At 41.7% G+C, this 13,847-nt stretch overlaps 1 protein-coding gene across 4 annotated transcripts in view; it reads right to left on the reverse strand.

The window, feature by feature from the left end:
• LOC126298715 (tRNA:m(4)X modification enzyme TRM13 homolog) overlaps positions 1 to 13,847 on the reverse strand; it is a 126,185-nt gene that overhangs the window by 75,648 nt on the left and 36,690 nt on the right. For 2 of the 4 annotated variants that reach the window (XM_049990139.1, XM_049990140.1), the window contains exon 2: positions 9,195 to 9,294. The exons of the other annotated variants lie outside the window; for them this stretch is intronic. The gene's annotated coding sequence lies outside the window, so the exon portion shown is untranslated. The remainder of the gene's footprint in view (positions 1 to 9,194; positions 9,295 to 13,847) is intronic. 4 annotated transcript variants of the gene reach the window in all.

Below are 13,847 nucleotides of genomic sequence, written 5' to 3' on the forward strand. Positions count from 1 at the left end.
AATGCACAAATGACAACAGACAAAGGTCAGAAGTGTGTCTGTAAAAAGATCTATGAGTGAAACACACAACAACTACCATGTCACACCTTAGCAGAAGAAGTAGCCAGGAACATGAGAAAATTCTGGTCCTATGTAAAATCACTAAGAAAGACAAAAGACAAAGTTTTAAATTTCACATTTAAGAAACCATTCACGCCAAAGAATGTACAAACGTGGCATCATCTGACAACCGCACAGAGTCCTGTGTGGATGACGTAATAATAAACATCCTTGGCGTAGAGAAACAACTGAAACAGTTGGAAACAAGTAAGTCACCATGTATGGGTGGAAGCTCAATTTGGCATTACAAACAGTACTCTATGGCATTGGACCCTTACTTCTATTGCATTTATCACGAATCTCACGCCCAGCACAAAGTCCCAAGTGACTGAAGAAAAGTGCACGTGACTCCCATACATAAGAAGGCTATTAAGAACAGATCCACACAATTACAGGCCAATATCCTTAACATTGGTTTGTTGCAGAATTCTTAACGTATTCTGACTTTGAATATAGTAAATGTCCTAGAGACCAAAAACCTTATGCCCACAAATCAGTTTTAAAAAGCATCACTCGTTCGAAACTCAGCTTGCCCCATTCCACATGATACACTGTGAATTATGGATGCAGGGCAACAGGCAGATTCCATATTTCTAGATTTCTGAAAAGCATTTTACACGGTGCTCCACTAAAGGCCGTTAACAAAGTTACAGGAGTATGGAATAGGTTCCCAGATATGTGAGTGGCTAGAAGGCTTCTTAAGTAACCAAACCCAGTATGTTGTCTTCAATGGCGGATGTTCATCAGAGACAAGAGTATAGTTTGGTTGTTTGGGGGAAGAGACCAAACAGCGAGGTCATCGGTCTCATCAGATTCAGAAAGGATGGGGAAGGAAGTTGGCCGTGCCCTTTCAAAGGAACCATCCTGGCATTTGCCTGGAGCAATTTAGGGAAATCACAGAAAACCTAAATCAGGACAGCCGGATGTGGGATTGAACTGTCATCCCAGACAAGGGTATAATCAAGAGTACCCCAGGGAAGTGTGATAGGACTGCTATTATTTCTATATACATAAATGACAGGGTGGGCAGCAATCTGTGGTTGTTTACTGTTGATACTGTAGTGTATGAGAAGGGTGGAAGATGAGTGACTGTAGGAGAACACAAGATGACGAAGAGACAATTTCCAGTTGGTGTGAGGAATGGCAGCTAGCTCTAAATGTAAAAACAATGTAAGTCATTGAGGGTGAGCAGGAAAAACAAACTCGTAATGTTCGGATACAGCATTAATAGTATCATGCTTGACACAGTCATGTCATTTAAATATCTGGGGATAAAACTGGAAAGCAATATGAAATGAAACGAGCATGTGAGGACTATGGTATGAAAGGTTGAATCATTGACTTCGATTTATTGAGAGCATTTTAGGAAAGGGTGGTTCATCTGTAAAGGAGACTGCATATAGGGCACTAGTGCGATCTGTTCTCCAGTAGTACTGGTCAAGTGTTTGGGATCCGCACCACATCACATTAAAGGAAGATATAGGTGGCCTGCTTGATTTGTCACCAGTGGTTCAAACATCATGCAAGTTTTACAGAGATGCTTTGGGAACTCAAATGTGACTCCCTGGAGGGAAAGTGATGTGCTTTTTGAGGAACACTACTGATAAAACTTAGAGTGTGGCATCTGAAGCTGACTGAAGAATCCTGCTGTCAACATACATTTTGCATAAGGACCATGAATGTAAGACACAAGAAATTAGGGCTCCTATGGAGGCATACAGACAGTCATTTTTCCTTCGTTCTATCTGTGAGTGGAACAGAAAAGGAAATGACTAGTAGTCATAGTTTGCAGACTATGTACATGAATGTAGATGTTGTTTATTATGTGAGGCAGTGAAGATTAAGGACTCTGTCTTTTCAGCACTTCTTCAGTCAACAGATATATAAGGGAAGAATTTAATAAGAATGAATATGTGAATAAATGATGGCATCTAACTATGTGATGGTAAATATGCTTTTTGTTGTGGTGAGACACCTACAAAATTTGAGGTAATAGTTGAGCAATATACGTAATTCATGGCACTGTGAATAGCAAGTTGAAAGAAATCCTTGCCTATTTAACAGCTGATCAAATATGTATTGCTGCATATTCTATTTTCATAAAAATACACTGTCTAGTCACATTAATGTGACTACTAGTTAAAACATGAATAACCACCTTTTGCAGTGCGGATCACTGTGAAACTTGCAAGATGAAAGTCAGTGAGGTGCTGGAAGGTACTGAAAGAGGTGTGGAGCCATGCCAACTTGAGTGCCACAGCCAACTGCACTAAGTTTCACAGGTGAAACACAGACTCTTGATTGAGTTTAAACCAGCAGAGTTTGGTGGCCACAGGAGTATGTTAAACACATTCTGGTGCTCTTTGATCCATGCACATACACTGTGAGCTGTGTAACATGTTGCATTGTCCTGCTGGTAGATGCCATCAAGCCGAGGAAAAACAAACTGCATGCTGGGGTGGACATGGCCCTCAAGGATAGATGCATACTTCTGTTGATCCACTGCACCTTCCAGAAGAATGAGATCACCAAGGGAATGCCACACAAAATTTCTCAGACCCTAAGACTCCTTCCTCTGGCCTGGACCCTTCTGACAATTGCTGCCACCTTGTCTGTCTTCAGATTTTCCATGCAAGTGGAGTATAAAACATGACTCATTTGAAAAGGGTATCTGTCACCACTCAGTGGACATCCAGTTGCAGGATTGGTGCACAAATTCCAGCCTTCATCACCAATGAACAGCTGTCAGCACAGAGGCTTCAAACAGGTGCCTTCTGTGTAGGCCCATACACAGAATATTCATTGAGGAGACACTGTTGGTAGCCCCAGGTTCATCTAGGTGGTCAGCTGCTCAACAGTTGTACATCTATTTGCCAGTACACATATCCACAGCTGTTGTTCACACCTGTCATCTATGGACCTTGGTGCACCACAATTACCTCAACGCGAGTTTTGGATAGCATCATTTTGCCATGCATAGTACCCTTTAACCGTGGCGGCATGCAAACATTTTACAAACTAAGCAGTTTTGGAAATGCTTCCAGTTGGCTCCAAAGTTTGGGACATCAAATACATTGCTCAATGTACACATTACAATAACGACTGCACTGTTGCCTGCATCCCAGACACATTTTACATACCCTTCACTGCTAGTGCTGGCACCTGCTGTCTGCAACTGGTTATCGCACTTTGACATCGAACACAAGCAGCAGTCTCATTGATGTGGCTGGACCGTGTATAATGCTTAACTAATTCATGAAGCAAAGACCTGGGACACTTGTTTTTATTTAAGTGATGTAAAATAATGATGCCTTCGAAGAAAATGAATTAAATGTAGTATTCTAACAGGAATAAACATCAGGGAAGGCATAATTTTTGGAGTAATTAAGTAAAGACTGAGAATTTTAGTAATTTTTATTTTACTTCAAGAGAAATGGGTGACTGAGGACATCTTCCATGAATTAATTCATAATTGTTTAAAAAATGTCTTATACCTGTAATCTATTATTTTTTCCCCACGAAATTAAGCTGGTATCTTTCAGGCTTATAAACAAATTTTGTTATTTGTCTAATATAGAATATTTTGTGTATTTTTCATGTATATGGACACAGAGTACTGTTAGAACCACAGATACTGACAAAAGTGAAAACTGCCTGGAAGATACACCCACAACATAGACCATTGAAGGCTCGGGGTCGGACTCCAGTGGGCATTCAGTTTCTACAGTGTCTAATACAAGATTTCTCCCCTGTCCCCCCAAAATGATTGTGCCATGGGAGGTGAGGAGGAGGGGGGGGGGAGGGGTGAAGACCCAGACCCTCTGACTGGTTTTGGGAAGGGAGGGTATTCAGCAGTGTCAATCGTGATGTCACTGGAGGTGTAGACGCTGTAGAGTACCCCTAATCACTGCAGATGCAGAAGGTAGTGCCTGGGCATCTGTGGGAAGCCATCGACAATTACCAATGGTACTAGCCCTGGGGCCTTGTGGTCACCGGAAGGGGGAGAGAGTAGATGCAGATAGCCACCTGTGCTCCAGACCGGAACTGGCTGTGGTGGCAGCACTTTACCTAACACACATAACAAATGCCATACTAAAACACCAACACTTCCCCGCCTTTTGGAAGATGGTCAAGGTCCTGATGTTCAGGAAGCCGGGGAAAGACCACAGCCTCCCACAAAATTACCGACCCATCAGCCTTCTGAGCTCGCTCAGTAAGATTAGTGAGAAGGTGATTCTCAAACTCATCACTAGGTACTGCAAAACAAATGACATCCTGAGACCACTCCACAACACAACAACTCTTACGGGTCATTGAACATATAACACATGGCTTCAACATAAACAAAGCTACAGGGGAAGTGTTCCTGGACATCCAAAAGGCTTTCGACCGTCTATGGCACAACGGCCTCATTCGCAAACTCAGCGACGCGGGATTCCCCGACAGGCTGGTGTGTCTAATACACTCATACCTCACAGACAGGAGTTTCAACACTGACGTGCAGGGAACACAATCAACACGACATGGTATAAACGCGGGGCCCTACTGTTTAACCTCTACATAAACGATCTCCCAGCCACACACAACACAATGATGGCAATCTACGCGGATGACACAGCCATCCTCGCGCAAGATTGGAAACCATCAAACATTACGTCATGTCTACAGACTGCACTCAGAATGGCTAGCCTTGGTTGCAGAAATGGCATGATAGAGTAAACGTCGACAAGTGCGAAGCCGTTCTGTTCACTAGAAGACCGAAGCAATTGCGCAAACACCGATACCGCAGACCAATAACTCTACATGCACGCCCAATACGTTTCCATGAGAAAGTCAAATACCTCAGTGTCTGGCTGGACTGGAAATTACTCTGGAGGGACCACATACAACACATGACCAACCGAGCTAGCGTGAGGCTCAAACAGCTCTACCCTATGCTTAACAGGCGTAGCACACTGAACAGAAGGGTGTCGAGGTCCATGCACATGACACTTATCTGACCCTTGATACCATACACAGCTCCTGTCTGGGGATACGCTGCACCTACACGCCTGCGCAGTCTGCAGTTCATACAAAACAAAGTACTCAAAATTATAAGCAATGCTCCACGATACACACGCATCGTGGACCTTCACCGGGAATACCGACTTGAGACTTTCACGAAGGTACTCCACAAACTCACCACAAGACTATACAGAAACTCCAGACATTCTCAGAACCCGTTTATTCTGAATCTGGGGAACTACGACCACAACCATACATGGAAACATAAAAGACCAAAAGACATACTTGTAAGGACTTAACATCTATGGCCAAGTATACGCAAACATAACGGTACAGGTGAGCCCCTGTTAGTCAGACGCCATTACTGGATATCCAGCTGGAATACACTGCCGGGTAACTGGCACCACGCAGGGAAGCTGTACTGTACATTGCCTGCAGACAAGCTCCACACATCCCCCACACAGTGAGATGATCTATGGCTGATCTCCCACTACTGTATAATGATCTTGATTGTTCCAGGAATGTAGCGGCTGTAGCAACTGGGATACATCGCCATCGCTTGCCACAGTAATGATGCATGATACCCATACAAACAAATCCAACCTTGCGTGAACTATCACAGCTAGTAAGCCACTACTGCTCTTACTACCCATCCCACTGTCACAGAGGTTTTTTCCCACGGCAGGAGCCTTGACACTTTTTTCCCCTCTACTCTTCAAATTGCTACCCTCACACGCATTTCATCCACTATCTATCACCTGATGGACCGTGTTAATGCGTAGTCTTACCCAGACGCGTGGATAACATCACAGTTCAGCATCCTGTGATCCACTTACTAGATAACTAACATGTTTACGGAGGTGACAGTAGAACTTTTGGTTTAATCACCACGTTGGTGTGGGCGTGGAGGGGCCCCATCTCTATTTTGCCGGTGTCCAAGCCACAGTACTCCTGTAGAGGCAGACCCACACAGCTGTGCCAGGTGCGTAATGCTGGGACAGCCAGGAGTGGGTTGCGGGAGGGGCTGCCATCAGAAAATGAAGCAGGGTTCACAGTTGCTGCCAATCAAGCAGCTCAGCAGGGTTATGACCTTGCAATAGATACTCAGAAACAATAGTGTCTGTAGCAAAGGCACAACACCCATTGTGCTGAAGGAGGTTACCTATCATATGTTCAAAGGTGGCTGGAGCATTATATAGTGCAAACCGCATAATTTTAAACTCATAGAGGCTGTCAAGCAGTTATGAAGGTAGTCTTTTCCCAGGCAGCTTTGTCAACCTTGATTTGCCAATAGCCTCTCTCCATGTCCATCATATATATGAATGCTGGTTAATTGGTGTATAGTCCTGTGTCAATACGGCTGTCGATATGGTGTTCCACCATGTGCCTCTTAGTATGTCTTATCTTCACTTCTGATTTCAGAGCATCCGAAAATTGAAGCAGGATGGCTATCACTTGCCAACATTGTTCTTGGTGAGGCCAGATCCAATTGGCATTTCAGTAGTAGCAACCTCTGCTGTGTCTTCTGTAGTGGAGGTGCAGCATGGTTCTATGTTGTTGACACTAAACAGCACTTCCCATTCTGGTTTGGCTCTTCCTATGCACATACCTTTAGGGATGACTTATGGTTGCTCATAATAGTTAAGTCATCCAAAGTTCTACTTGACCACTTACTATGCTCACATAAATTTCTTTTGTGAGCTAGGTTGCTTTTTGCAATTGACAAAAGCTTCACAACTTAACTGAGTCTCTCAAATGAAGACTGGAATTGTCTTAGTGATGAACAAGACATTACAATCTTTTTAATGGCAACAACCACCTAGAGCAGTCTTGGTTATGTGTGCTTGCTGGAATGTCAACTTTTCACAGTCTGTCACTGTTTATGACGGCTGCAAGAATCTCATCCAAGAATTACATCATAGCTACAGTCTCTTAAAATGACGAATTTGAAGGGCTGTGTTCTGTAGTTGGTAGTTATTCTTGCAATACTTGCTCTTGTCGGCTGAATGTATTTCTCATTTCCAATCTTCAGCACAATCACTCTCATATCACGAAGCAGGCTTCTTCAGCTGATGGCAATAGGTATATGACATTATTAAAAAAAGCCCCTGAGTTGACTAACATCTAGACTGTATGGCCGTCAATGAGATTTACTGTCATCTCAGTAATTGTTGTACATGGAGGATTTTCATGTGTGGCAGCCTTACCTCCACTGATGGTCACCTGGCTTAGTTTCCCTGAATTTGGTGATTCAGCAAGCAGCTGTTAACTCTGTACAGCAACAAGGAACAGCTATGGCATGTTGGGGAGTGACTTTGTCCAGGGTGAAGTGATGTTCTTTGGTCCACAGTTTAGCTATAATCATCTGCAGCTGACTGGGGTGAATAGGACTGTTGTTGATGGTTGACATCTTTTGGTGTAATAGTCATTGAACAGTTATCTTCTTTCTCTGCTGTAGCACACAATGTATTCACAGTGTAACTAGATTGGTGTGTTGTCCTCTGTTCCCAAATGCCTGTTCTCCTGCCAGAGTTTTTACCTGGCAAAGGGGTTGGTTGTAACTGCATTGGTTACATGCTGGGTTGTCATTTGGTGGTGGTAATGTACATCCATGGTCAGCATGACGGATTGTCAATCCTCTGGGCCCGGGTTCGAACCCCGGCTGGGTCGGGGAATTTTCTCCACCCAGGGACTGGGTATTGCGCTGTCCTCATCATCATCCTATCACCCTCATCGACTGCAGGTTGCCGAAGTGGCATCAACTTGAAAGACAGGCACCAGGCGAACGACCGACCAGACGGGAAGGGGGGGGCTAGCCATACGATGAAATAAAAAAAATGTACATCCGAGTCGGTAAGTCCATTATTCATGCTGCATTCAACTGGTAGTGAAGATCAGTGTCAACGTTCTTCAACATTCCCTATTACCTCCTTACACACAAGGTCAATGTTCATGAGCGCTATATCTTGGGTATTCAGTTCGACAGTTCTGGCTGCCATAAAATGCTGTATCTCTTCTCTTACAACTTGGTGTATAAGAGAAGCGAGGTCACAGTGGTCATCCATACCTGGCATAGAGACCACGAGTCGAACATACCTCTTTTGTCTGATTTCTTTCTGTTGCATTCCTTTAATGTACTGGCACCACTTGATGAATTATTCTGGTGTTGTGAGATTCTTTACCAAAACAGTTTGGTTTATGTCTTCTGTGACTCCTTTATTAAAATGTAAGATCTTGTCGGCTCCTGTCATATTCAAATTAGCAATGTAGCAAATGGCCAAAACCTTCTGTACGAATGACTGTGTTGTTTCAGCTTGATGTTGGGCCCTATTGTTTAATGGTTCTTCTGCTAAGCAGACTAGCTGTTAATTTTCACCGAAGGTTTTCTTCAGTTTGGCCTGGAATTTATACCAGCATTTGAGTTTCTTTTTGTTTCTTTGTCTCGATCAAATTCTTGCAGCCATTTTGTCAAGTCTTGACCAGTATCTCTGGATAACTCTGATTGATGCCAGATGTACAGCTAACTTACTGCTGGCTTGGAATCTATTGGTCTCATGAGTATATAGACCCCATGGGAATGATGTACTATTTCTATTCTAATTCCTGTCCACGAATGCAACAGCTCTTACATTGCCTAATTGGAGCCACAGTGATGTAGGTGTTCTGAAGTACCTGGTGTTTATACCAAAGAACATTACATCATAATCACACTAAAGTCCAAATACGAAAGCTGAATCATCACTGAAATACAACATTTGGCACTGAAAGCATGTTTATTAGGAACACCAACATTCAGTCACAGCAGAACCAATCTTCTGGATGGACAGTGGAGCTATTTCTACAAACATTGAATATTCTGAAATGCTGTTATTTATACAAACAACGAATATTCCAGAATGTACAAGCATTTCAAACATATTTCAAGAACCTTCCAGAAATGAAAAATACTAAATAACAAACAATTGCTGTGCACTGGGGGTTGAACTGAAGACCAGCAGCATGCCAGACAGCGATGCTGATCACTACACCTAACACCATATTTCATGCACCATAGCTCAGGGCAACATTACAAAAAAGTAGTTAATTCCTACCTTGTGATAATTTTAATCCTGTGTTTCCCCAAGTCCACTGTGTTCTTTTCCTTTATATCAGCCACTGATGCTAATGTGCTGCACCCACAACTTGGTCAACCTGTAATACACATGATTCCCAATCAGCAAAGGTAAAAAATCTGAATATGGTCAAACAACAAAGAAGAGATCTCAGACAGTTATTTGATAATAGTTGTGTGGTAACTTTTCTACATGGATTCACAACTAAACACAAAGAAGTACATTTTGTACACATTACAGAAAGTCTCAGTTCAAAGTAGGTCATGGTCATCATCCACAACTGCCACAGGCACCAAATTCAGCAATCGAACACTTAAAGTAATGGAAACCAGTATTTGTTGTCCGCAATGGTGGGTGTTCATCAGAGACAAAGGTGTCATCTGGAAAGACCTAGGGAAATGTGATAGGACCACTATTATTTTCCATATGCATAAATGATCTAGCAGACAAGGTGGGGAGCAATCTGCAATTGTTTAATGATGATGCAATGGTTTATGGGAAGATGTCATTTTTGAATGACTGTATGATGATACAAGATGACAGACAAAATTTCTGGTTGGTGTAATGAATGGCAGCTAGCTCTAAATGTAGAAAAATGTAAGTTAATGCGGATGAGTATAAAAATAAACTCATAATGTTCAGAAACAGCATTAGTAGTGTCCCGCTTCACACAGTCGCATCGTTTAAATATGGAATGGAAAGAGCATCTGAGGATTGTGGTAGGAAAGGTAAATGGTCAACTTCTGTTTACTGGGAGAATTTTAGGAAAGTGTAGTTCACCCATATGGAAGACTAGTATGACCTATTCTTGAGTACTGCTCAGGTGTTTGGGATCCACACCATGAGAGATTAAAGGAAGACATTGAAGCAATTCAGAGGCGTGCTGCTAGACTTGTCACCGGTAGGTTCAAACAACACGCAAGGGTTATGGAAATGTGCTGGGAACTCAAAGGAGGATCCCTTGATGGAAGACGATGTTCTTTTCATGGAACAATATTGAGAAAATTTGGAGACACAGGATTTAAGCTGACTGCAAAACAATCCTACTTCCACCAACATATATTTTGCATAAGGAATATGAAGATAAGATACCAAAAATTAGAGCTCATAGGGAGGCATATAAACAGTCATTTCTCCCTCATTCTATTTGTGAGTTGAACAGGAAAGGATAGGGCTAGTAGTGATACAGAGTACCCTCTACCACACACCATATGATGGCTTCTGGAGTATGTATGTACACGTAGATCAAAGAATTTGTAACTTATCCAGTTTGTTTAAAGCGACAGCAGAAGCGGCAGCAGCACCAGCGTGTCCCCCATGACATTGCAGTTTGAGAATTAAAACATAAGCCATGCACACACATGCAATTTCACACTTAAAGGTCCAGTCTAACAAGTATGTGATAGATAGTTGACTGTAGGTTTATCATAGGAACCATCCCCACATTCACCTGAAGCTAATTATGGAGGCCATGACCTAAATGAAGATGGCTGGAAGGGACTGAGCCTCCATCTTCTGAATGCCAGGAAAGTCAGTTTAAAACAGTGAAACTCATCTGAGTTATCACTGGTGCACAATACCGTTTTGTGTAAACATTCTTCCAAATAAGTTATTTTATGATGTAAAAAAGTATTGGTACCCTGTTCATTCACTTCTCAACACTCATCACTCCACATACTACACACACTATACACAAATTAGTTCATAATGTAAAAATTTAGTGCTACACTGTTCATCAGCTTTGCTCACTCCAGTAAATTGTCTACATCTGATTGATGATACTAATAATAATACTAATAACAATAATAATAATAATAATAATAATAATAATAATAATAACAAGTTCTGTACTTTGGAATGATTTTAAATGTCACCAGACGGTCTTTAAAAGTCACTGTAAATTTATTTGATATTAAAGTCAAAAGCACACACTACAACCACAATGGAAGCCATATATTTTAAACTGTTATCTCCAAACTGAATTTGATAGCAAGAACCATGTATTTTGGTATTCTTCATTTCCATCTCCACTAAACTTTAGTAAATGGCTGTAAACTGTCTAAACACTGCAGTGCTTCTGTTGTGTAAATGACATCTGTCACATCACTAAGCCTTACACAGAAATGAACTATAGGTTAGCATGTAACTAACAAAGTAAATCATAAACTGTCTAAACACTGCAGTGCTTCTGTTGTGTAAATGACATCAGTCACATCACTAAGCCTTACACAGAAATGAACTATAGTTTAGCATGTAACTAACAAAGTAAATCATAAATAGCTATTAATACTAGGTAGACAAAGTGAAAAGGAAAACACTGATGATGGTTCCTAAATCAGGGCAGTGGTACACAGAAACAAAACTGAAACTGATTAACTTCTCATGGTCAGGGTTCACAGCCATGAAGAACTTTTTAAATGACATCATATTCACCATTGACTGTCAATATCTCTTCGAACAAATAGCAATTTACGTGAGAGATGTTACCTCTGGTAACAGTTCAGCTAATTTACATCATTTCACAATGCACTGAGCTTCGAACTCGTTTGATGTTAGTGAATTTCAACAATGAAACGGTTAGTTTGGGTGATGACATGTACATATGCCAGATGATTTTAAAGTCTGATGTGATGAAGCAAAACCTTTTGCAATAGCACATGATAATGGTCCATAGGTCAAAACTGCAATTGTGAAATAAATACTTTCCACAGTCAATGGCGAATATGAAACACAGAAACTATATCCTCTTTTCTTCATAAACAGCGAAAAAGTACATTGCCCAGTAAAATTAATGTAATTCCATTTCAAAAGCTGAAAACCAAATTTTGCAGTGCAGGTCACCATGGAACATGCAGGAACAGAGCTGATGAGGTTCTGGAGGGTACCAACAGGATGTGGAGCCACACTGCCTCCAGTGCCATGGCCAGCTGCAATAGGATTCTCAATTGTGGATGCATGGATGAAACAGCCTAATCGAGATGGTCCCACAGACTCTCAATTGGGTTTAAATCTGGGGAGTTTGTTGGCCAGGGGAGTATTGTAAACTCATCCTGGTGCTCTTCCGAACCATTCACATACACTGCTAGCTGTGTGACCTGTTGCACTGGCCTGCTGATAGATGTCATCATGCCAAGGAAACAGCATATAGGGGTGGACATGGTCCCCAAGGATAGATGGATAGTTGCACTGATCCACTGTGCCTTTCAAAATGACGAGATCATCCAGGGAATGTCCTCCAGTCTAGGCTATTCCAAAAATTATTGCAGGCTACTTGCTTTTAAACACTTCACACTGTACAAATGCACAGCCATCTGTCCAATGGAGCATAAAATGTGATTCGTCTGGAAAAGCCACCTGTTGCCATTCATATTAGATGAGAATTGTGGTACCGGCATGCAAATTCCAGACTTGGTTGCTGTTGAACAGCAGTCAGTATGTGTGTATGAACCAAGTGCCTGCTGAAAAGACCCACATGCATAAACATTCACTGAACAGTCACTAAGGAGATACTGTTGGTAGTCCCATGGTTCATTTGGATGGTTCATTGTCCAACAGTTGCACATCTATTCGCCTATACACATCTTCGTAGCTGTCGTTCACCCCTATCATTGATGGCCCAAAAGCTAATGATCATACCCTTTTGGACATCAGATTAATCACTTCGTTAATGGACAATGACAATGACTGCACTGTTCTTTGCATCCCCCCACATGCTTTATATACCCTCCACTGCTAGGGCTGTCAACTGCCATCAGTGAGTGGTTATTGCACACAGACATCACATTAATTTCACTAGACCATGTAAATGAGTGTGAATCTGTCAGAGTACTATGGACAGATTTGGACCTATAACTGAAGTTGGATGCACACAAAGTGCTGCTGTGCACTAAATTACAGCTGGTAATTTACTTACTATGCAGATTAAAACTCTTTGTAAGTAAGGAACAGCTTATGTCTTCATGTTATGCTTCCTTCATCTCTCACTTAACACATGGAAATGGTGCATTATGCCTTTGGGGGGACTTCAAAAACACAGTACATGCTTTTAAAGCCATTCTGGTATTAAATTAATATAATAGTTTACCTTTCAGCATGTTATGCAGTAGAGATCTTTCAGAAATTTCTAGAACTACTATAAACATTTGACTACTATAAACATTCCACAATGTGTCAATTGCCTGGGTGTTATGTAGTGACAGGAAAAACTCAGGAGTATTTGTTGAATCTCCAGCAAGTATTTTCAGCCCTTTTGAAAGCCAGGTTAAAGTATTATTCATCAAAATGCTCTTTCTTTCAGCCTACTTTTAAGCATATACGGTATATCCTCAGCCAGGAAAGACTTGAACCAATGTCAGAGAATGTGGCACCCATTTACTTTATTCCAGTACCAAATAACACAAAGGATTTATAGGTTTTTAGAGGCAAGGTTACGTACTCTGCCCTATGTATTCCTACAATTGTGAAAATATGCCATCTTTTGACTCTACACTGGAGAAAAGGAATCCCTTTCTAGTGGTCCATGGATTGTCCTTAAGCTGAAGCAATGTCTCCCAATTGCTCAATGCCTAACCTGGTATCAGCTCATTTACTGCTTATGTTAGCCATGAATATGTCACCATATGGTATCGGGAT

The sequence above is a fragment of the Schistocerca gregaria genome, chromosome X, assembly GCF_023897955.1.
Source record: "Schistocerca gregaria isolate iqSchGreg1 chromosome X, iqSchGreg1.2, whole genome shotgun sequence".
NCBI classification, from domain to species: Eukaryota; Metazoa; Arthropoda; class Insecta; order Orthoptera; family Acrididae; genus Schistocerca; species Schistocerca gregaria.